Genomic DNA, 25,226 nt, shown 5'->3' with positions numbered 1-25,226 from the left:
AACCGTAATTCAAAAAGACACATGCACCCGAATGTTCATTGCAGCACTATTTACAATAGCCAGGTCATGGAAGCAACCTAAATGTCCATCAACAGACGAATGGATAAAGAAGATGTGGTACATATATACAATGGAATATTACTCAGCCATAAAAAGGAACGAAATTGAGTCATTTGTTGAGATGTGGATGGATCTAGAGACTGTCATACAGAGTGAAGTAAGTCAGAAAGAGAAAAACAAATATCGTATATTAACGCATGTATGTGGAACCTAGAAAAATGGTACAGATGAGCCAGTTTGCAGGGCAGAGGTTGAGACACAGATGTAGAGAATGGACATATGGACACCAAGGGGGGAAAACTGCGGTGGGGTGGGTATGGTGTTGTGCTGAATTGGGCGATTGGGATTGACATGTATACACTGATGTGTATAAAATTGATGACTAATAAGGACCTGCTGTATAAAAAAACAAACAAACAAAACAACTAATACTAAACTTTCATTGGGTTATTTGTATGGAAATATGTTAATATAAATGTTTCAGACATTACATGAAATTTCTAAAAATCTTATATGTTCTGGTATAATGTTATAAGTCATAATCCTAGTTATTATCTTAAAATGTATATCTCAGAAATAACTAATTTTCTTGTCAACTGCATTATTATGAACTCTCATCAAATTTTTAACTGTGGTCATTTTTAAGTCTTTTGTCATTTACAGACAGTTCTGTGTGTACTCTGATGCTTTTGCAAATATGTTCCTATAAAAGGGTAAAAAAATAAAAATAAAAATAAAAATAAAATAGATTTAGAAAATAGTGCCAGGACAGATAAGAAATAAAAATTACCCATGTTTAATTATCATATTTAATAAACAATTAATAATTATGCTTAGCTCATAAGGCTGTGGATTTAGATGCATCTTTCAGGGAGATGTAGCAACTTTCCCAACCTACTACATCTTTTAGTAGAGCCTTCAGACTTTCTGGTTTTCTTTCTAGGTAATGAGGGTAAAAAGCAATGTTTTTGTTAAAGTAATCAGTGTATTCTCTTGAAAAGCAATTCAGGAAACTGTTCAGTTCAGTTCAGTTTTTTCCTCTAAGCAAATATTGTTTTAAATATCACCTTAGAAGGCCTTTTCTTTGGGGTCCATTTTTTATCTTGTCATTCCAGATACTGTCTGAAAACAGGGATGACTGAAAGTATAATTTTTTAGTAGAGATGTTATATGTTTTATCAGGGTGAAAAGCTGACAATGGTAGTTTACAAGTACATCTACAATCCTCTTATCAGCCATGTGTGTAACACAAAAGGGAGTCTCATTGGGCTCTATTGCCAAGAGTAAAAGCAGAAGAACATCTGAAGAGTTCAGGAACAAATGGAACTAGGATTCTATGAAGGGGTTGAAGATTAATGGCAAGGAAGGTACTAATGAGAAACTGGAAGAGTTTAAACCAAGTGAAAACCTGTCCTCTATCCTAAGTGCTTTAGGCGCCTCCTGGTGATAACAGTGATGACAGTCCTGCAATGTGCACAGCCCACATGGAGGAATAAGTTCTTCACAGCACCACAGAAAGTCCTTTGTGCCCTATCAGCAAATCCAAGGGCAGAAGTGGAATATTGTTAGGAAAATGCACTAAATTGTTGGAGAAAGCTTATATCTTTCAGAAAAAAAATCTGAAATGAGAGTCATAAAATTCTTAGAAAAGTTGTCAGGGAGTAATTCTGTCTCATGTTTAACTAAATAAAATTTTATTACCCAAATTTCATGGATGTACAAACTTTAAAAATGTCATTTTTCTGAGAATTATACCTCCTAAAAATGAAAAATTTATGTAGTAATGTCTTTTCTGAAAGGCAAACTTGAAGAACTGTCTGTGAAAATTCTATTAAGAAAAATAGCTAGAAGACAGAAAAGACAGTTTATCGAAAAAATGTGAACTATGATGACAGGTCATTTTAAAAGGGGGAAGGTGGGGAGTCAAGATGGTGGTATGGGAAGATGATGAGTTAGCATCTCCCCACAGCTAGGGCACCCGCCAGCCGTTGGTGGGGGACTCTGATGCCTAAGGAGATGGGAGGAACCCCAAAGTGAACCGGTAGGTCGTAGAGGGACTGAGCAGGGAGGAGAAGTGGAGGCCAGACAGGATCAGCGCCCCTAAGGCTGGGGAGATCAGGAGAGGCAGGTGGGAGGGACTCTCCAGGAAGAACGGGAGAGGAGAGGAGGGATATCGCCTGGCCCACTTGGGCCGGGGAGCCTGCTGAGCTCCCAGACCAGTACCCCCCACTCCAAAGCCCCATCCAGGACACATGGATCCTGGGGGCATAGGAGGGAGGCCGGGGAGATCAGGAGAGGCAGGTGGGAGGGGCCCTCCGGGAGGAGCAGAAGAGGAGTGGAGGGTGATTGCCCCGCCCACTTGGGCATGGGCAGCCTGCTGAGCTCCCATTCAGGTCCCCTGCTCTCCAGGACCCCCTCCAGGCTGCGTGGGTTCCTGGGGGCATAGCAGGGAGGCCAGGGAGATCAGGAGGAGCAGGAGAGGAGTGGAGGGTGATTGCCCTGCCCACTCGGGCATGGGGAGCCTGCTGAGATCCCAGGTGAGGTCCCCTGCCCTCCAAACGCCCCTCCAGGCCACATGGGTCCTTGGGGACATAGGAGGGAGGTGGGAGAGATCAAGAAAGGCAGGCAGGAGGGGCCCTCCCAGACTGGAGGAGCAAGAGAGGAGAGGAGGGTGTTTGCCCTCGAGCCCAGAATGCCTGCTGGGCTCCCAGGTGAGGTCCCCTGCCCTCTGAGACCAGGGGTGGGGGCCACACCTGGGCCGCTTCTGTTCCTTGAGTCTAAGCCCCACCCCTCACAGCCCCCTGGGCCTTTTATAGCCCTGTGGGTCCTGAGCATTGGCCCCACCCTCCACAGTAAATGCCTTTCTCCCACCTTTTTTTTTCTTTTCCCTCCTCCTCTTTTTTACTACTGTGGTACTGATGTACCTTCTGGTTGTTGATTCATCTATATTTTTATATTTATATTCTTCCTAACATATCTGTTAGTTTCCTAGTCTAATTTTATTTTTAACTTTGGTTTTTTGTTTTTGTTTTTTTTTTTTTGCTGCCCCCAGTGGTTTGCGGGATCTTGGTTCACGAGCCTGGGGTCGGGCCGAAGCTCCTGCAGTGGGAGCTCCAAGACCAGACCACTGGACTAAGAGAGAACCTCAGACCCCAGGGAATATTCATCGGAGTGAGGTCTCACGGAGTTCTTCATCTAGCACCAACACCCAGCTCTACCCAATAGCCTACAAACCCCAGAGTTGGAAGCCTCAGGCCAAACAACCAGTAAGACAGGAACACAATCCCATCATAAAAAAAAAAAAAAAAAATGAGATGGCAGAAAATTATGTCACAGATGAAGGAGCAAGGTAAAAACCTACAAGACCAAATAAATGAAGAGGAAATAGGCAATCTACCTAAAAAAGAATTCAGAATAATGATAGTAAAGATGGTCCAGAATCTTGGAAATAGAATGGAGGCACGGATTGAGAAAATACAAGAAATGTTTAACAAAGATCTAGAAGAACTAAAGAATAAACAAACAGACATGAACAACACAATAACTGAAATGAAAAATACACTAGAAGGGATCAATAACAGAATAACTGACACAGAAGAACGAATAAGTGAGCTGGAAGACAAAATGGTGGAAATAACTGCTGAGGAGCAGAATAAAGAAAAAAGAATGAAAAGAATTGAAGACAATCTCAGAGACCTCTGGGACAACATTAAACGCACCAACATTCGAATTATAGGGGTCCCAGAAGAAGAAGAGAAAAAGAAATGGTCTGAGAAAATATTTGAAGAGATTATAGTTGAAAACTTCCCTAACATGGGAAAGGAAATATTCACTCAAGTCCAGGAAGCACAGAGAGTCCCATACAGGATAAACCCTAGGAAAAACACACCAAGACACATATTAATCAAACTAACAAAAATTAAATTCAAAGAAAACATATTAAAAGCAGCAAGGGAAAAACAAAAAAATAACATACAAAGGAACCCCCATAAGGTTATCAGCTGAATTTTCAGCGGAACCTCTGCAAGCCTGAAGGAAGTGGCAGGATATACGTAAAGTGATGAAAGAGAAAAACCTACAACCAAGATTACTCTACCCAGAAAGGATCTCATTCAGATTCGATGAGGAAGTCAAAGCTTTACAGACAAGCAAAAGCTAAGAGAATTCAGCACCACCAAACCAGCTTTACAACAAATGCTAAAGAAACTTCTCTAGGCAGGAAACACAAGAGAAGAAAAAGACCCACAAAAACAAACCCAAAACAATTAGGAAAGTGGTAATAGGAACATACATATCAATAATAACCTTGAATGTAACTGGATTAAATGCCCCAAGCAAAAGAAACAGACTGGCTGAATGGACACAAAAACAAGACCCATATATATGCTGTCTACAGGAGACCCACTTCAGACCTAGGGACACATACAGACTGAAAGTGAAGGGATGGAAAAAGATATTCCATGCAAATGGAAATCAAAAGAAAGGTGGAGTAACAATACTCGTATCAGATAAAATAGACTTTAAGGTAAAGACTGTTACAAGAGATAAGGAGGGACACTACATAATGATTGAAAGATCAATCCAAGAAGAAAATATAACAATTATAAATGTTTATGCACCCAACATAGGAGCACCTCAATACATAAGGCAAATGCTAACAATCATGAAAGGAGAAATCGACAGTAACACAATAATAGTAGGGGACTTTAACACCCCATTTACACCAATGGACAGATCATACAAACAGAAAATAAATAAGGAAACACAAGCTATAAATGACACAGTAGACCAGATAGATCTAATTGATATTTATAGAACATTCCACCCAAAGTGGCAGAATACAATTTCTTCTCAAGTGCACATGGAACATTCTCCAGGATAGATCACATCTTGGGTCACAAAACAAGCCTCAGAAAATTTAAGAAAATTGAAATCATATCAAGCATCTTTTCTGACCTCAACGCTATGAGATTGGAAATGAATTACAGTTAAAAAAACTGTAAAAAACACAAATACATGGAGCCTAAACAGTGTGCTACCTAATAACCAAGAGATCATAGAAGAAATCAGAGAAGAAATTTAAAAATACATAGAAACAAAAGACAATGAAAACATGACAACCCAAAACGTATGGGATGCAGCAAAAGCAGTTCTAAGAGGGAAGTTTAGAGCAATACAATCTCACCTCAAGAAACAAGAAAAATCTCAAATAAACAATCTAACCCTACACTTAAAACAACTAGAGAAAGAAGAACAAAGAAAACCCAAAGTCAGTAAAAGGAAAGAAATAATAAAGATCAGAGCAGAAATAAATGAAATAGAAATTAAGAAAACAATAGCAAAGATCAATTAAACTAACAGCTGGTTCTTTGAGAAGATAAACAAAATTGATAAATTCTTAGCCACACTCATCAAAAAACAAAAAAGGAGAGGACGCAAATCAATAAAATTAGAAATGAAAAAGGAGAAATCACAACTGGCACTGCAGAAATACAAAGGATTATACGAGACTACTACAAACAACTATATGCCAAAAAAATGTACAACCATGAAAAAATGGACAAACTCTTGGAAAGGTACAATTTTCCAATACTGAACCAGGAAGAATTAGAAAATATAAACAGACCTATCACAAGTAATGAAATTGAAACCATAATTAAAAATCTTCCAACAAACAAAAGTCTAGGACCACATGGCTTCACAGGCAAATTCTATCAAACATTTAGAGAAGACCTAACACCGATCCTTCTCAAACTCTTCCAAAAAATTGCAGAGGGAGAAACACTCCCAAATTCATTCTACAAAGCCACCATCACCCTGATACCAAAACCAGAAAAAGATATCACAAAAAAAGAAAATTACAGACCAATATCACTGATGAACATAGATGCAAAAATCCTCAACAAAATACAAGCAAACAGAATCCAATAGCACATTAAAAGGATCATACACCATGATCAAGTGGGATTTATCCCAGGGATGCAAGGATTCTTCAATATACATAAATCAATCAATGTGATACACCATATTAAGAAATTAAGGAATAAAAACCATATGATCATCTCAATAGATGCAGAAAAAGCTTTTGACAAAATTCAACACCCAGTTATGATAAAAACTCTCCAGAAAATGGGCATAGAGGGAATCTACTTCAACATAATAAAGGCTGTATATGACAAACCCACAGCAAGCATCATACTCAATGGTGAAAAACTGAAAGCATATCCACTAAGATCAGGAACAAGACAAGGATGTCCACTCTCACCACTCTTATTCAACATAGTTTTGGAAGTCCTAGCCACAGCAATCAGAGAAGAAAAAGAAATAAAAGGAATCCAAATCGGAAAAGAAGAAGTAAAGCTGTCACTGTTTGCAGATGACATGATACTATACATAGAGAATCCTAAAGATGCCACCAGAAAACTACTAGAACTAATCAATGAATTTGGTAAGGTTGCAGGATACAAAATTAATGCACAGATCTCTGGCATTCCTATACACCAACAACGAAAAGTCAGAAAGAGAAATTAAGGAAACACTCCCATTTACCATTGCAACAAAAAGAATAAATTACCTAGGAATAAACCTGCATAAGGAGGCAAAAGACTTGTACTCAGAAAACTATAAAACACTGATGAAAGAAATCAAAGATGACATAAACAGATGGAGAAATATACCATGTTCCTGGATTGGAAGAATCAATATTGTGAAAATGACTATACTACCCAAAGCAATTTACAGATTCAACGCAATCTCTATCAAACTACCAATGTCATTCTTCACAGAATTAGAACAAAAAACTCTACAATTCGTATGAAAACACAAAACACCCCGAATAGCCAAAGCAATCTTGAGAAAGAAAAATGGAGTTGGAGGAATCAGGCTCCCCAGCTTCAAACTATACCACAAAGCTACAGTAATCAAGACAGTATGGTACTGGCACAGAAACAGAAATATAGATCAATGGTACCAGACAGAATGACCAGAGATAAACCCACGCACATATGGGCACCTAATTTACAACAAAGGAGGCAAGAACATAGAATGGAGAAAAGACAGCCTCTTCAATAAGTGGTGCTGGGAAAACTGGACAGCTACATGTAAAAGAATGAAATTAGAACACTACCTAACACCATACACAAAAATAAACTCCAAATGGATTAGAGACTTAAATGAAGACCAGACACTATAAAACTCTTAGAGGAAAACATAGGAAAAACACTCTGACATAAACCACAGCAAGATCTTTTTTGACCCACCTCCTAGAGTAATGGAAATAAAAACAAAAATAAACAAATGAGACTTAATTAAACGTAAAAACTTTTGCACAGCAAAGGAAACCATAAACAAGACAAAAAGACAACCCTCAGAGTGAGAGTAAATATCTGCAAATGAAACAACAGACAAAGGATTAATCTCCAAAATATACAAACAGCTCATGGAACTCAATATCAAAAAAACAAACAAGCCAGTTAAAAAATGGGTGGAAGACCTAAATAGACATTTCACCAAGGAAGACATACAGATGGCCAAGAGGCACATGAAAAGATGCTCAACATCACTAATTATTAGAGAAATGCAAATCAAAACTACAATGAGGTATCCCCTCACACCGGTCAGAATGGCCATTAGCAAAAAATCTAGAAACAATAAATACTGGAAAGGGTGTGGTGAAAAGGGAACCCTCTTTCACTGTTGGTGGGAATGTAAATTGATACAGACACTATGGAGAACAGTACGGAGGTTACTTAAAAAACTAAAAATAGAACTACCACATGACCCAGCAATCCCGCTCCTGGGCATATACCCTGAGAAAACCATAATTCAAAAAAAGACATGTACCACAATGTTCACTGCAGCACTACTTACAATAGCCAGGACATGGAAGCAACCTAACTGTACATCGACAGACGAATGGATAAAGAAGTTGTGGTACATATGTACAATGGAATATTACTCAGCCATAAAAAGGAACGAAATTGAGTCATTTGTTGAGATGTGGATGGATCTAGAGACTGTCATACAGAGTGAAGTAAGTCAGAAAGAGAAAAACAAATATCGTATATTAACGCATGTACGTGGAACCTAGAAAAATGATACAGATGAACCGGTTTGCAGGGCAGAAGTTGAGACACAGATGTAGAGAACAAACGTATGGACACCAAGGGGGGAAAACCACAGTGGGGTGGGGATGGTGGTGTGCTGAATTGGGCAGTTGGGATTGACATGTATACACTGATGTGTATAAAATTGATGACTGATAAGAACCTGCAGTAAGAACAAACAAACAAACCAAAAAAATTATATAACAATATGGAATGAATAAATAGGAAATATATTTTACCTTGTATACATTTTATAAATTATTGACATTTTTAAAACAAGCATTCATTCATACATTATTTTATATTTTTAATTTTACAAGTATAAAATTGATATACCACTTTTATGTAAAGATTTATTATTTCCCAGAAAATGAAATTTTCTCCTCAAAAGGATTTAAGTTTAGAAAAATGTGGTTATATGCCATTGCCTGGGTCAGGCATAAGGAAGCTCATTGTGCCCTTTTCTCTTGACCATCCTGGAATAAGCCAACCTGCAGAAAAATCCAGCAATGGGTTGTACTCCAAAGATCAGAATGAAATATAGCATAGTCAACAGAATCTGACAAACCTGAGTTCAAAAATCCAAATTTATTATGTGACTTTGGATTTAACCACTCCATCTTTTGGTTTCTTTATATGGAAAAAAGAGTAAAGGACACAAGTAAGTAGGTAAGAATAAAGTGCTAAGCAGTTAGTTGCCATAGAGAGGTGGTGTAGCCAAATGGTTAGGGACAGTCTTTAGCACCAGTCTGCCTGAGTTCAAATCATAGTCCCATGAGTCACTAGCTGTGTGACCTTGGTTTAAATCACTCAACCTCTGTAGATTCCAGTTCTCCATTTGGAAAATGGGATAGTAATGGAACAAGGCTGTAGCAGCATTAAGCAAATTAGCATATGCAAAGCACACCAAACAGTGCCTGGCACATAGTAAGTGCATTTAAGTGCTTTCTGTAATTGTTACTGCTAAACCTGCAATTCTTCCCAATTCTTAAAGTTCCTTTTAAAAATAATCTACTAAGGAACTGAAGAAGAACCCGTGGCTGGTCTAGGTTTTTTTCACTGGCCTCTAAGGCACTTATGGGGGAATGGATTTGAGACTGCAGCACTAAGTTTAGGAATGTACTTGGAACCAGGACCTACTAGCCTGGAAAGTCTATCATAGATGAGGGCATTCCTGATTTCTGAATATATTCTACCCTGTAATTTTACTTTGTTGTGTATACTCCATGATCATTAAGCTGGACCTTGAGGTGGTATCTGGCAAGTATTAGACTAGGTTACACGCAGGACTACTGCACTGTGCAGACCTAAATAGAGAAAATTATGCTCCTAGATGGGATCCTCAGTCACGTAGACCTTACTATGTGCAATTATGTATCTCCTGGTGAAGTTTAAGACCAGGGTTCCTGTACCTCCCTCTGCCAAAGAAAACGTTGCTGATCCATCCCTGTGCCATGTGTTTTGGATAAGCTTTCTCTAATTTCTTTAGGTAAGTAGACCTTGTTCCCTCCACTAAGCAGTGTATGCACCTGGTATTTACCTTTTACTGATATTTATTAGTAAAGTGGTAATCCAAGCCCTTGATATGTCATATTCTTGAATGTCCTCTTTCTCTGTACAGAAAGCTTTTGGCCTATCATTGCAACTTCACAACCAGTCATAACTGGTATATCTTTCTCCATTTTGTCCCACATTGTTCAAGTTCCATTCATAAAATCTGTTACTTTTCCTTTGTTTTATTTTTATCACTCCTTCCTATGTGAATTGGTTTTGTTTTTATTTTTGTGGTGCTATGGATGTATGGGTGTATTCTGCTTTCCCTAGTTTCTCTTCTTCAAATTCTATATTGATCTTGTTCATTTCTTAATAGATAACTAAAATTTCCCAAATTATCTTCCAAGAGGAATTCATTCATTAAACATAAATATGTTATTCAAAAATACCCTTCGGAATCATTATTTTCACCTCTCCTTTACTTTTATTCCATTTAATTACTTTGATCCTATGACTATTACTATGCGAGAAAATAAAACAAGTCACACCAAAATGTCGCACACACAGCAGACTGCCCTGAGTAGCCATCCCTGTTCCAGAAGCTCTTAAATGTTCCTTCTTCCCTTCCCTTTTCATTTCCAGTCTCAATGGTTCCTTCCTACATTTCAGGATCCAGTCATGCCTTCCGCTGTTATCCTGCTCCCCCCAGGTTCTTATTCTTATTCATTCTAGAAGGTAAAAAAGCTATCATTTCTTCTTACAGCTCTTTCTCAGAACTCTCTTGTCTCTCAGAACTATTCCATATCTTCACATTCCTTTCTTCTCCAAATAATTTGTTCCAAAACACTGTGGGATTTCTCCCGAGAGAGAAATAATTTCATTTCATCATTATGAAGCAGTATTATTTCATTTACCGGTTTTGCTTTCCTAGAATCATAAAATTAAATGACAATAAGGACAGGATTAAAATAAAGCTCCATTTATAAACACTGTGATGCTTTCGTCAGTGCCTACACGAGTCCTTTGTTTTATAATATATAACTATGCCAACCATCTTCTGCACTTGATTATGGCCTGAACTCATTCCTATGAGCCTCACAGACAAAAAACCCCTTTAGTCCATTTTACTTAAGGCTTTTCTGCAGGCTTAAATGTACTTGGAACAGGGAAGGAAACAGCATTATTCAAAGCGAAGCAAGATTTGAGTGTGGGAATGCGTTAGAGGGTATGGAAGCAGAAGAAGCCTAAAATGGGAGGTTCATTCACTCATTCATCAAAAATGCACTGAGCAGCTTAAACGCACTAGGCCCTGGGTGCTGGGGACACATCAACAATGAAAGTTGGGGACATTATAAAGGCTTTTTTACACAGTGCTAAGAAGTTCAGGCTTTTTCTTCTAGATATTAGAAACCATATAATGGTATTAAAGAAAGAATTTATATGATCTTATTTTTAAAATGATTGGTTATATTGTGGAGCAGGAACTGGAGTGGAAAATATTGTAGGAAGACAGTATAAGAAAGTTACAATTTACACAGTCAAGGTAAAGGACCAATAAGAAGACCAAACAACAATGCTGGCTGTGGAATTAGAGTTGAGAAATGTCTAAAAGGCACAGTAAACAAAACTGCATGATTAAATGATTGGAATTTGGGAATATTGGCAAATTTTTTCTTAATTCCCAACGTAAAACTAGTAAAAGGACTTCTTAATCCCATTGAATTAAAACTATTTTATTAACCATTTTATAATCATACACCAGTAACCATTATAATTATACAAATACTTTAAATTAAAAAATATGAAAATCATATTAATGGATTTAATGGGGGGTTTTAGTAATGCCTTCTTTATTTCCACAATTCATGACAATAGAGAATAAATAAAACCAAGAGCAAAATAAAGATGATTTCAGGTAAGAAACAGTTATTTTGGGGAGAATTAAGAATATAATCACCAATGCTGATATTATACCCTGTTTTTAATTATTCCATATAATCAAATCAAGCCTCTCTTTTCCTCCTGTATTTTACAAATAATTCATTAGCAATAAAAACCGTCATTAAGACAAATCATCTCTAAATGTCTGCAATAAATTTAATACTAAATAAACAACTTTGTCCATGTTAAAGACACACCTAAATTATAATTACCTTGTTTTAGCTAATTTAAGCAAATGTGTCTTTTAAAGTTTAAAATATACATGCTACTCCTTATTTTATCAAAGATGTAAGTTTTTCCCCTTTGACTTTTAAACGCCAAATAATTCAGTAATAACACATCAGACAGCTATGAATATAGATGCTCTACAGACTCAGGGAATTCTTATAACCTTACGTTGCCTTTCCAATTCCACCCTGATCTGATGCTTTGTGCCGGATACTTTCATATGCACTGTCTTGTTTAAGCTCTACAACCATCCAGAGAAGGAGGATTTTACAAAAGAAGAAACTGAAATTTCTAAAAAATAAGCTATTTTCCAGATCACATGAATCATAAGTGGTAGAAATAATAATTTCAAGTCTGATATCATTCTATATCGCTGAGATATCATTGAAAATACTCATATTGCCATGTACAGTGATATGGTGACAGCAAATATTAAGGGGAAAAAGGAGTTCCAGAAGAAAAATTTAACAAATTATATGGAAGGCAAAATGGTCTCCTTTTTTTGAGTATGAGAAATACTCCGCTTTCCTGAAATCTAACATGCAGTCACTATGAGGGCCTAAACTGGGTCGTTTTTACTGCAAGTTTACAATCATCTAACTTATTACTATGGCCCTCCAGAACCACTTGGGGCAGGAGTTTCTAGACTGTCTTTCAGCAAGATAACAGAAATGTTCTTCGGAAAACATTCTTTTCTATGCTGTAGAGATGTCTCTGAGCATATGGCCACTCTCTGGCTTAGTTCCAGGTTCTGCTTTGCAGTTTAAACAACCCTTTGTAGAATTAATCATCAATACTGTTAAAGTGCAGATGGGGCCCCATAGGATAGAGGAGGCTGAGTAGAGCAGACAAGTTAATAAGCTAGAAAAATACAGGCTGATGCTGGTGTTCTTGCATACTCGCAGGCAGGATTTTTTTGAGTAATATGATATGGGAAACAACAGAATTACCAAATGTTTACCAAGGTTACATATTTAACAAATAAAATAACATAAAATAAAGAAAAAAATTTAAATATCTTCTCTTTTCATAATAAAAATAAGGTTGAAAAAGAAAAAATTAAAACAATTTCCCTCTAGTATCTAAATAAGAAGTAATATAAATTTTATTATTATATTCACAGCAGGAAAGTTCTCCAAGATGATTAATGTAGAGAAACAAAGGTACACTGTGTGATTCCATAATAATAACTTAAAGAATATAGGAAACAATATGATTACTTTAACCAGTATTACATATTTTGATGTTATCAACCAACATTGAGGTAAACCATTACGAAGAGAGTGAAATGGAGCTTCATGATCGCATGATTTAAATAAATAGAAATAAGCTAGAAAGGCTTCCCTTTACCCCCATGCATTCTTCCCCTCCATCACACACAATCCCAACTCAAGTTTTTCAGCCAATATTTTTTTTTTTTTTTTTAAAGTTTATTTATTTATTTGATGGCACCAGGTCTCAGCTGCGGCTCACCAGTTCCTTAGTTGTGGCATGCGAACTCCCAGCCGTGGCATGCATGTGGGATCTAGCTCCCTAGCCAGGGACCGAACCCAGGCCCCCTGCATTGGGAGCACGGAGCCCCAACCACTGCACCACCAGGGAAGCCCCTCAGCCAATATTTTTAAAGAACTTGAACAGCCAGCCCCAAGTCCCCTAGACCAGAAAGAAAATCTTGGACAGGATATTTTCTAGTTTTATATTTGTTGCTTTTTGTGACAAAACTTTTAAAGTTAAAAAAAAAGTGAATAAAAAGTGTTCTCCAGCTATTATGAATAAAGATAGATACACAAATCTGGCTACACAATCTATTAAGTAGGACCATATAAAGAAAATCAACTTTCATAAAGCTATTGACAAATTTTTAGAAGTTAAGTTTCAATAACAAAAACTGTATTATTATATATTAATTACTGTAGCAGACCAATATAGTGGTGTATTAGTCTGCTCAGGCTGCCATAACAAAATACCATAGACTGGGTGGCTTAAGCACTAGAAATTTATTTTCTCACAGTTTTGGAAAGTAGAAATCTAAGATCAAGGTTCTGGATGATTCAGTTTCTGGATTCTCTTCCTGGCTTGCAGATGGCTGACTTCTCACACTGCCTTTACATGGTCTTTCCTCCGTGTGTGCTCACAGAAAAAGAGAGAGAGTAAGCACTCTGAAATCTCATCTTATAAGGACACTAATCTTATTGGATCAGGGTCCCATCCTTATGGCCTCATTTAACCTTAATTACTTTCATACCCCATATACAGCCACACTGGGAGTTAGGGTTTCAACATATGAATTTGAGGACACAAACATTCAATCCATAACAATCAGCATATATATAACTTTTTCTTTTTTAAAAAAATACATTAATGTAGTTTTAAAACATTAATCCATTATTGTTTTCCATTCTTGTACTATAATATTAATTTTATTTATTATTATTTTTCATTGGTATGATTATACACAATTTATGAAAAGAAAATTTTCATGATCTCCCTTTTTTCCTAACCCTTATTTTTGCTTTATTACATGACTACTACTGGAAGTAATTTTGTCTTATAAATAAGCTGTTTGAAGTGTCAAATATGCTAGGTGTGCAACTTATTGTTTCTGTTATCATAATCCCCATAATCAACTTTGTAACACATAGATCATATCTTAAAATTCTAGGAAGGATTTGTGACTTAAGGAAATTTAGATAGCGTCTCTAGAATGCAGGTTTCTACTCCATAAAATGATGTGTGCGCCTTACAGGCAGGAGGGAAGAGACAGAAAGTAGGTAAAGTTGTGTTCTTTAAAAGATTAGTTTCATAAGCTCATAATACATGTTCTATAGTCAAGTAAGTTGGGGAAATGCTGGTTACTTTATAGCACAATTCTCAGAGCACCCCTCACCTCCACAGCACTCTCAATCCTCCTTACCCTGCTCTCCTTTTTTTCTATAGCATATATGGCCTTCCTTACACTATATAATTTACTTTTCATTATATTTATTATTTATTATTTATTTGTCTCACTCGCTAGAAGTTAGGGAGTTATATCTGTTTTACTTTTTGATGTATCTCAAGCACTTAGAACAATTCTTGGCACACAGAAGGTGCTCAATAAATATTAGCTGAATGAATTAATAAACAAATGAATGAAGTTACAATGTGCTACTGTGCATATGAATTCCAAAAAAGCAATGTAATATATAAACATGTCTTAAATGTATTTGTATCTAGCAAATGTTTGTCATAGAACTCCCCACAAGACTAGTGTGCTATTTTGAATAAAGGGTAAAGAAGGCTTCTCTGAGGAGGTGATAGTTGAGCTAAGATTCAAGAAAAATAAACTTCCATGCAAAAAGCCAGAGAAAGAGTATCCTAAATGCTGAGAATATCAAGTGACAATGTTCTGAGGTGGAAAAGAGTTTGGCTTACTCAAGGAACAGAAAAAAGGACAGAATGGCTAGAATGGAATAAGCTAGAGGGTAAAAGGTTAAGAGATGATCTCAAAGAGGTATCCCAGGGCCAAATCATACAGAGCCGCCTTGGCAGTAAAGATCCTGGACTTTATTCTAAATGACATGGGGAACCACTGAAGGGCTTTAAGCAAGCATCAGGATCTGATGATACATTAATAAAAATTAATCTGGCAACTATGTGGGCATGAATCAAGAGAGAAAGCAAAGACAGTAGTTAAGAAGCTACTCCAATTGTCCTGGCAAGATATGGTTGTGGCTTAGTCCAAGGTGGTGGTAGTAAAGATGGGAAGAAGTAGACAGATTTAAAATATATTCTGAACATGCTGATGGATTCTGTGAGGAGGGACTAGAAAAAAAAATGGAGAAATAATATATGACTTTTAGGTTTGGGACTTGTGCAATTGGGTGGATGGTGGTATCACTTACTGGGATGGGGGAGACTGCCTGAAGAAGACTTGAGGAGTAGGGAACAATTAAGGGTTCTGGTTTGAAAATTTTAAGTTTGAGGTGCCTATTAAGCATTCAAATGGACATGCCCTATAAGCATTTGGATGTATAAATCTGGAGCTCAGAGTATAGATAGGGATAGATATATTTCATAATTATTAGCATTTAAATCATTGTGTCTAAATGAAATCACCTAGCTAGAAGGTATGGATATGGTGATTTCAGGTAGAAGAGAAGGACCAGCAGCACAAGGAGACTGAAAAAGAGGAACTAGCCTAGAGAGTCTAGTTTTTAAGGAATGAGAGGTGAATCATATTGAATGTTGCTGCGTGGTACAGCAAGATGAGTACAGAGAAGGTTCACTAGATTTTGATGAGCAAACGGTAGGTGAAGAATAGAACAAGTTAAGACAACAGTGTTTTGAAAACTAGAGTAAAATGTTTAGGGGAAAATGAAATCAAGGAATAGACTTTTTAATGAATGACATAAGAACATATCAAATAAAGGTGAAAACAATTCACTAGAAAGGAAGCCTATTATGATACGATTCTTCAAAAGGTCTTGAAAAATTGAGAGAAGCTGGGGTTTGTACCACAAGCAGAAGTATTGGTCATGATAGGCTTTAAAGGAAGATAAAGAATATGACTCATATTCTCTTATGGAGATGGGGTTACAGCTATCGAGCTAAGATGAAAGCACTCCTATGTGGTTGTCTCTATTTTCCCAGTAAAGTATGAGCAGCTCTTCAGCTAAAAGCTGGAGGGTCAGCTGAAAGGAAATGTTACACAGGTTATAAGGCTGGAAAATAGATAGGGGCCAGAATGTGAATAAAATCATAAGGCAGATGATAGGGAGTCAAAATATTTATAAGCAGAGGAATGCAATTATTAACTCTATGTTTTAGAAAGATGACTGTGGCAATGTGAATGATGGAGTTGAGACCAGTTAAAACACAATAATCCTTGGCTGAAAAGTGCCCCACACTAAGGTCCTGGTAGCAAAGATTTTATTGGGGGGGGGTGGAGAGCAGGTTGGGAGAGCTAGGAAATAGAATAGTTAGAAAATAGTGCATGGCAGGGTGGCAGGGGTGGGGGGGTGGTATTTATCTGTCTCTTCTAGAAAGTAAACTCCACAAGAGCAGGGATTTTATTCTGTTTACTATTTTGTCCCAGTGCCCAGGATATTCTCAAGAAATATTTGTGGGATGATGAGTATGTAAATAGTAGGCTTCTAATAAATGTTTCTTGATTAAATTTCCCAAAGCTCAAGATAATTTTTCTATGTTTGTTTTCTAAAACAAAAATATGTTTTTGTTTTTTTCTGGTCCATTGTAATGTTTTCTGATGATACTACTCATTTTTAATACTTTTCAGTTTCAATTCCAGATTTTTTTTAACTTTTACTTCTAAAGAGTTATTCACAACAACAATTTGAAACAAATCATAATAATATAACAAAACATAATAATATTCCACTAGGTTAAATTATGTATTTATTTGTAAATTTATTTGTCTCCTCCCACTAGAAATAAACACTATGAGGACAGATACTCTTTTAGTTGTTGTTGTTGATTTCTTTTCACTGATGTATCTCCTAGTTCCCAGAACAGTGTCTGGCACATGGTAGAGTGAACTATGAATTTGATATAGAGAATGAGGAAAAGAGTGAATTTGAATAGAATTACAAAGATTTGTAGCCTTGAAAGTGGATGGATAGTGATAATATTAATCAAGAATGATATGAAAGAAACAATTTTTGGTGGGGGAGGGGAATATGAGTGAGGTCTGAGATACCTGTTTGAAACAAATGGGTATCACATTAGGACACGCTTTATAAAATTAAAATAGCACCTGTAGAAATGACTTCTAAACTAGTTTATCTAACTCCCCTTAGTCCACCAGCATGGCACAACCCAGTTAATACACTTGAAGCGCAGCACATTGGGTACAGTACATTTTTAAAAGAAAAAAGAAAAGTGGGGTAAATCGTCCCTCTCTTCTTCCATCCCTGACCCCAAGATAAGAGACGATTACAACTCTGCGTTCTTCCTTGGGATGGAAATAACTAGACATGTTTATAATGTTAACACCCCCTTTTGGACCCTGAGTCACTTTTCCTGGACCCATATATGTTTCTCATATAGTAAGCGATCAAAGGCAAGCTAGATCTCAAAGCACAACAGTGTTGTGCACTGCAGGAGTCCCAACCTTGAGAGAGCCTGGCATCTTATATTTCTGCCACACTCCTGGCCAGTGACCATCAGGAACAGGCCCTTTCCTTAGTAATCCATCAATCTCCCTCTGCTGCAGCAGAATTAGCAGCTTAGCGCTTATTGGTTTATTTCACCTAAGACCTATTGATACTAATGAGGATAGCAAAGAATTATAACTTCTCCAATACTTTGCCTTATTAAGGGGCAGAATTCAGTAGAACAGTTATTACTTAGATATTAAAAGATTCTTCTAACCATCTCATACTGATCAATGCAAAATTTTCTCTGATTCATTGTACATCAATGTTAAATCTAATCTTGATTAGTGAAAATCTTAGTACCCTTTTCCAGGCGGAGATTATTATAATACTGCTCTGTAGGAAATTTGTTCTGCAGGTTTATAATTCATATCCTTTTCTCCTAAGCCTTCCCAAATAATTTTAAAAAACAGTAACAAAACAAACAATTCTATAGCCCTTACTGTGTTCCAGGCACTCCTCTAATTGTCTTACATATATTAAGTCATATAATCTTTATAACAATATTGTGAAATAAGTACTATTATTTTCCTCACTTTCTAATGTAAAACTGAAGTTTAGAAAGATGAAGTAACATTCCCAAGATGGAGCACGCCAGTAGTGGAGCTCAAATTCTAACCTAGGCATTGTGGTCCCAAATACTGAGATATGCAAATGTATTATTACATAACAATATTGTGAACTTTATTTTTTTTAATTAATTTTTATTGTAGTATAGTTGATTTATAATGTTGTGTTAGTTTCTACTGCACAGAAAGATGAATCAGCTATATATATACAGTCTTTGGATTTCTTTCCCATTTAGGTCACCACAGAGCATCAAGTAGAGTTCCCTGTGCTATACAGTATGTTCTCATTAGTTATCTATTTTATACATAGTATCAATAGTGTATATATGTCAATTCCAACCTCCCAATTCCTCCCACTCACCCCTTTCCCCCTTGGTATCCATACATTTGTTCATTCTACATCTGTGTATCTATTTCTGCTTTGCAAATAAGATCATCTATACCATTTTTCTAGATTCCACATATATGCGTTAATATACGAAATTTGTTTTTCTCTTTCTGACTCACTTCACTCTGTATGACACTCTCTAGGTCCATCCACATCTCTACAAATGACCCAATTTCGTTCCTTTTTATGGCTGAGTAATATTCCATTGTATATATACCACATCTTCTTTATCCATTCCTCTGTTGATGGACATTTAGGTTGCTTCCATGACCTGGCTATTGTAAATAGTGCTGCAATGAATATTGGGGTGTGTGTGTCTTTTCGAATTATGGTTTTCTCTAGGTATATGCCCAGTAGTGGGATTGCTGGGTCATATGGTAGTTCTATTTTTAGTTTTTTAAGGAACCTCCATACTGTTCTCCACAGTAGCTGTATCAATTTACATTCCCACCAACAGTATAAGGGGGTTCCCTCTTCTCCATACCCTCTCCAACATTTATTGTTTGTAGATTTTTTGAAAGTGAAAATTTTTTCAATAAAATATTTCCCAAGAAAAATCTGTGTATAGTTACTAAAGAATAAAATAATTTTCAAAATGCCAACATAGAGATTTGAAAATATTTTAGCATTGCTTAAATATTATAAATCAATATTATAGTCATAAATTGAAAATATTTGAGATGCCTGTGAGGATAGTACTTCCTGAGGAAATTAAAACTGGTAGCCCAAAATATTCAAGTTTCTATCTTAAAATTTCCCTGAAAAAACAAACACAACTTGTGTTGGAGTGTGGGCACACAGTACAAGAAAGCAAAATTAGTACGAAAACTACTAAAATTTTCTTTATACTCCAATAGGTAACTGTGTTAAACATTCAGAAAATAATTAAAAATACAGTAATGTGTATGTGAAAGTGTAAATCACATCGTTGGACCATATTAGCTGGCTTTATCCAATAAATTTATTTCAGATAAATTTATTCTATGTATAATTCAGGCTTGAAAACCTCAGTGATCTGATATACATATACAACCGGGAAACCAAAGTAGAAATTCTATGTTTCAAATATAAACTATAGATTTTATACAAAATAAAATATTTTTTAAAGATTTACCCAAAGCAAATCAAACCAAAAAGAAGGAGATTAGTACCAAAGATTAGCAAGGTAAATGTTACAAAGAACTACAAAATTAAATCCCAAATGTGCAGTGCTTGATATTACAGTTCCAGGTTCTCTTGTGACATTTGAAAATATTAAACATTTTTAACAATGTGTATGATAACATTTGCCAACTTATAATCTAACTTAAACACTTTTGAATAGTCAAACCACTTGAGAAAGCAATGTTGTAACTTAATGATATCATCAATGGTAGTTTATAAACTCTAGAATCTTAAATATATTCATAATAATAAAAAAATTGGAGTTTTACGTATTATTTCTGTATTGAGACTGTACTAAAGCTGTTTACTTTGCATTGCTTAATTTAGACTATTTAGCATTACCCTTTTATGTAGAACATAAAGTTTACTTGTTGCTCCGTCCAAAAATACTCCCAAGAAACAAAATACTGTGAATCTATCTCAGTACAGGCATCAGGAGTACCAAACCCTGCACAGTCGAAAATCCATGTACAACTTTTGACTCCCCCAAACTGAACTATATAATAGCCTACTGTTGACCAGGAGCCTTACCAATAACGAAGAGTTGATTAACACATATTTTGTTTGTTATATGTACTTTATGCTGTATTCTATAATAAAGTAAGCTAGAGAAAAGAAATGTTATTAAGAAAATCATAAGGAAAAGAAAATGCCTTTACATTACCGTATTGTATTTATCAATACCGTAAGTTTACATCATCTGTTTACAAGATGAATAGTCTTCCTGTCAGTACCTACATCAACATTGTCTCATATGATACAAAACACTGTAGATGTTATATGTATTACTAACACTAGACATCAAAAATGAAAAGATAATGTGAAAAGAAATGTATGTGTATTTACAATCATGCATGCATTGATAACAAGGAAGCAGCAATATGATTGCTTATGGTACCCTAGTGCAACTGATACTATTGCTTCATAGCCTAACCTATATACTAATGAATGAATCATTATAAAAATTATATGGCATATGGTATTACAGTCATATTCATAGTACAGTTTTAGAAACATTGTTATATTTTTTTAGAAAGCCACTTACCTGTGATGATAGGCTTATACACAGTTTCCACAATTATGAGAGGCATCCTGTGCAATAACATAATTCTTTGAAAGCAAAGTTATAAAACCGTAAGAAAACTAACACGTTATTAATTTTGTACCAAACATCACTCACCTTATGCCTATATAAGGCTACGTATGTCTACATATATTTTATGCGTTCATGACACACCTAATTTTTCTTAACTTGTTCAATTTTCCTAGGCTATATGACTTCTTTTTTTAATTTTTAAAATTATTTATTTATTTGTTTATTTATTTTTGGCTGCATTGGGTCTTCGTTGCTGTGCGCGGGTTTTCTCTAGTTGCGGCGAGCAGAGGCTACTCTTCGTTGCCGTGCACGGGCTTCTCATTGCGGTGGCTTCTCTTGTTGCGGAGCACGGGCTCTAGGCGCGCGGGCTTCAGTAGTTGTGATACGGGGGCTCAGTAGTTGTGGCTCACGGGCTTAGTTGCTCCGAGGCATGTGGGCTCTTCCGGGACCAGGGCTCGAACCCGTGTCCCCTGCATTGGCAGGCGGATTCTTAACCACTGCGCCATCAGGGAAGTCCCATCTAGGCTATATTATTTGACTACAAGTTTTTTCAGATTGTCACAAATCTCCAATATATAAACTGAAAAATATCTGTGTGTGACTGAACATATGCAATTCAGTCCCACGTTGTTCAACGGTCAACTGTACAACAACAACCTCGGCCCCACCAACGTAATGTGATTGTTATTGTGCCAGATGTGAGTACTCTCCAGCAGTTTTCAGGCTGCAAATTTCCCCTGAATTTTCTTTTTCTTCCACTCAAAGAATCTACTGAGTCCATCTTTGGGGCTCTTTTATCTTGGTTCCCTACCTAGTGGAAGTAATAATAATATAGCAAATATTTGTTGAGTGTCAACTATATGCTGGGCATTTTCCATAGCATTTAACATTCATTAATCTATTAAATTCTTACAACAACATTATGAAGCAGGTAACATTATCCCCATCTCACAGATGAGGATATTGAGGCACAGAGAAGTTAAGTAAGTTTCCCAAAGTTACTGTAAGTAGTATAACTGAGATCTGAACCCAGGTAATCTAGCCCCAGGGACCACGCTCCTAAGCATTACACTGTGCCTCATTAGGAATGACTTCTTCCTTGTACTCTTGCCTTTTTGGGTGTCCGAGACCATATTACCTCTTGACAACTGTCCTCACCTGGCATGGAGAGGGATCTCCCATATGCAGTTCCTGTGCTGTCTGTCACAGTCTAGGGTTCTTCTATGAGTATAGTACTGGCTCTAAACTTTAATGCTATGGCCCACTTGATTTGAGGCATCAGCTATGACTGCATTTTTCTTATGACTAGAATCAGCATATTAGCCTTCCAGCTTAGAACAAGTGTCCAGATCCCATTTGAGCTTGCCACTCTCTTTGGGTAGTGTACTGAATAACTCTTCAACTGCCTCAAGGTTCAGCTGGTATAACCCAATTAATTTCTCCAACCTCAGTTCTGCTCAGCCTGGCTTCCATCCCATTCCCCTCTATAACTATAATTATAATCAACTTTAATCAATGACTACTTGGTCATTAGTATTACATGACAGGATGAATTTGTACATTGAGATTCAGACCTCCACAAGAGAATGCAAATAGATGGATTACAGTACCAAAGGACAGAATCTGTGGAAAACCACCCTAAGGAAAAGCAACCCAATGAGAGTATGCTACAACAGGGATGGGAGAGAGATTAACATGTATCAGGCAACCATATATTACAGATATTGTTCTAGTTGGAGTTATGTAAATGATCTCTTTAACCTGTTATCCACAGGAAGAACTCTGGGGAAGCAAGAGCTTTGGGGAAACAAAATTGCAGCCAGCTTTGGTAGGTAGAACAGAGTAAAAGTGGCGATGGAACTCAAGTAGGCCCGTGATAAGTATTAAGATAGTAATAAAAAGTAGTTACCCTATGCCACGCTATATATAAACAGTATGTCAGGAATTTTAATTACATGAAGTCATTGAATCCTCAGAACAACCCCATATGATAGGTAGTATTACCCTAATTTTAAGGATAAAGAAAATAAGACTCAGAGTTTGAGTAACTTACCCAAAGTGTCACAAAATTAGTAAGTGGCAGAGTTAAGAATGAAATCTCAATTTTATTGGTTGAAAAGCCCATTATTTTTCTATATTCCATGTTCATAGTAAAACAAGATCAGGGCCAGCTACTGCAGATGAGCTGGAGGCTTCAATTATGATCAGCACAAGAGTCCTGGAAAATCTGGGGACTGCCCGTGACCATGGTGGCACTGGAGCCAGCAAAAGCAGCAACAATAATAATGGTGTTGAACTAGAACCAGCAGAAACAGCCACAAAAATTAGACCAAGGGAAGGGGCAAGAGCAGCTAAAGCCACAAATGAGACCCCAGCAATGCTGGTGATCTTGATTAGAACAACAGTGGGGGAAGGAGGTTATTCAGTACCAGGTGGAGGCAGAGACCTTGAATCACCCCGGAGTCAAGGAGAGTCAAGCATGTGCACGTGGGAATCAGCTCTTGGCTTCCCACAGGCAAACACCGTCTGATAGATGGTATATAATTATTGTAGGTTTAACTGGTTATCAAATCCTGCCTATTTTCCCTTTCCAGCACCTATCTACTCTCTTCATCCTGACTACTTCTGACTAGAGAGTATTTCATTGGAACTATTACCGTAATATCCTTAAATCTTCCTCCTGCTTCTAATCCGTCTTCTATACTCTTGCCAGAAGGTGAACCTGATCATGTCACTCTCCACTGAAAACACTATGATCATCAAGATAATGTCCAAAATCTTCAATGAAGTCATTTTTTTCTATCCATACCACAAAATACGACCGTGTTATTTCATGCCCTCTGTCCCTTGTAATTCTGTACCTTCTACCGTTTTCATCTTTCCCCATTCCATTCCTCAGTCTACCAACCAACTGGAGAACACAAAAATCAAGGCTTAATTTAAGCATTATTTCTTTTATGAAGTCTTTTAATGACTCAATTAGAATTAGCCACTCCCTTTTCATAAATATATTTAGGCTGATGATAAATAGAAAAAGAGAGAGATTAATGACAGAAAGAAAGCAAGTATTCTCAGTACCTAGGATAATCTGGAACATATTCGTTAAGTAGTAAATGCTGGCAGAAATGAAGGGAGAAAGGAAGACAGGGAAAAAGGAAGGAGGAAGGCAGGAAGAAAAGGTAGGAAGGAGGGAAGAAGGGAGGAAGGAAGGAAAGAAGGGAGGGAGGGGAGGAGAAAGGAGAGAAAGTAAGAATAATTTAGTTAAGGCTTAATAGCTACGTGATCTTGAAAGCTATAATCAAAAATATATTCATTTCACAAAATTATATGCAAAGATGCTTCCAATGATCTTGCTCTATATACGTGAGTTCACCAGAGAAGACTTACAAATCTCAAGTGTGAGAATCCTCTGATTTATAGCCTCTATAAAAAGAACAATTCTTAGTATGTGCCAGGTATTCTATTATGTATTTTATGTGCCTTCTTAATCCTTACAACAACCATATGAGGTAAGTACTATTATTCCCACCATACTGATCAGAAACTAAAACAGGAGAAGTTTGCGCATAGCTAGTATATTGCTAGCAAGTGGTATAAAAGAGAGTACAAGTTCAGGCATTCTGACTCCAAAGCTTGTGCTCTTAAATTACCCTCTAGATCCATCCATTTGATCACTTTGATTTCCAGACTTGCCTTGACTTTGCTGGTCCACTCCATCTCTATTTTCTATGAAAATAGTCCGTTCCATTTATATTTTCTGTATGGCATACTGCTGTTCTCTCTGCCTTCCTCTGCCAGCAAATCACAAGTTAATGACAGTACTTCAAGTTGTGCTTCGGGAATTTGAGGCATTTCTTCCCTTTGAGCACATTATTTTCAAAATATGCCAGACTTGGGGGGATCCAGCTAATACACATTTTTCACAAAAATCTAGACCAGAAAGGTCATATTTTTTCAAGCATCTCAATAGACTAAAGAATTAGAGTATGTGTTCATTTAATAGAAAAATATAGTATTTTGTACATT

General features: G+C 36.7%; 1 long non-coding RNA gene across 1 annotated transcript in view; it reads right to left on the bottom strand.

The window, feature by feature from the left end:
- LOC309661373 overlaps positions 1 to 25,226 on the bottom strand; it is a 306,543-nt gene that overhangs the window by 108,035 nt on the left and 173,282 nt on the right. The window lies entirely within an intron of this gene.

This window comes from Balaenoptera physalus, assembly GCF_965194825.1.
Source record: "Balaenoptera physalus genome assembly, chromosome: 5".
NCBI lineage: Eukaryota > Metazoa > Chordata > Mammalia > Artiodactyla > Balaenopteridae > Balaenoptera > Balaenoptera physalus.
Note: the sequence above shows the minus strand (reverse complement) of the source record. Positions and strands in the feature narration are given on the sequence as shown.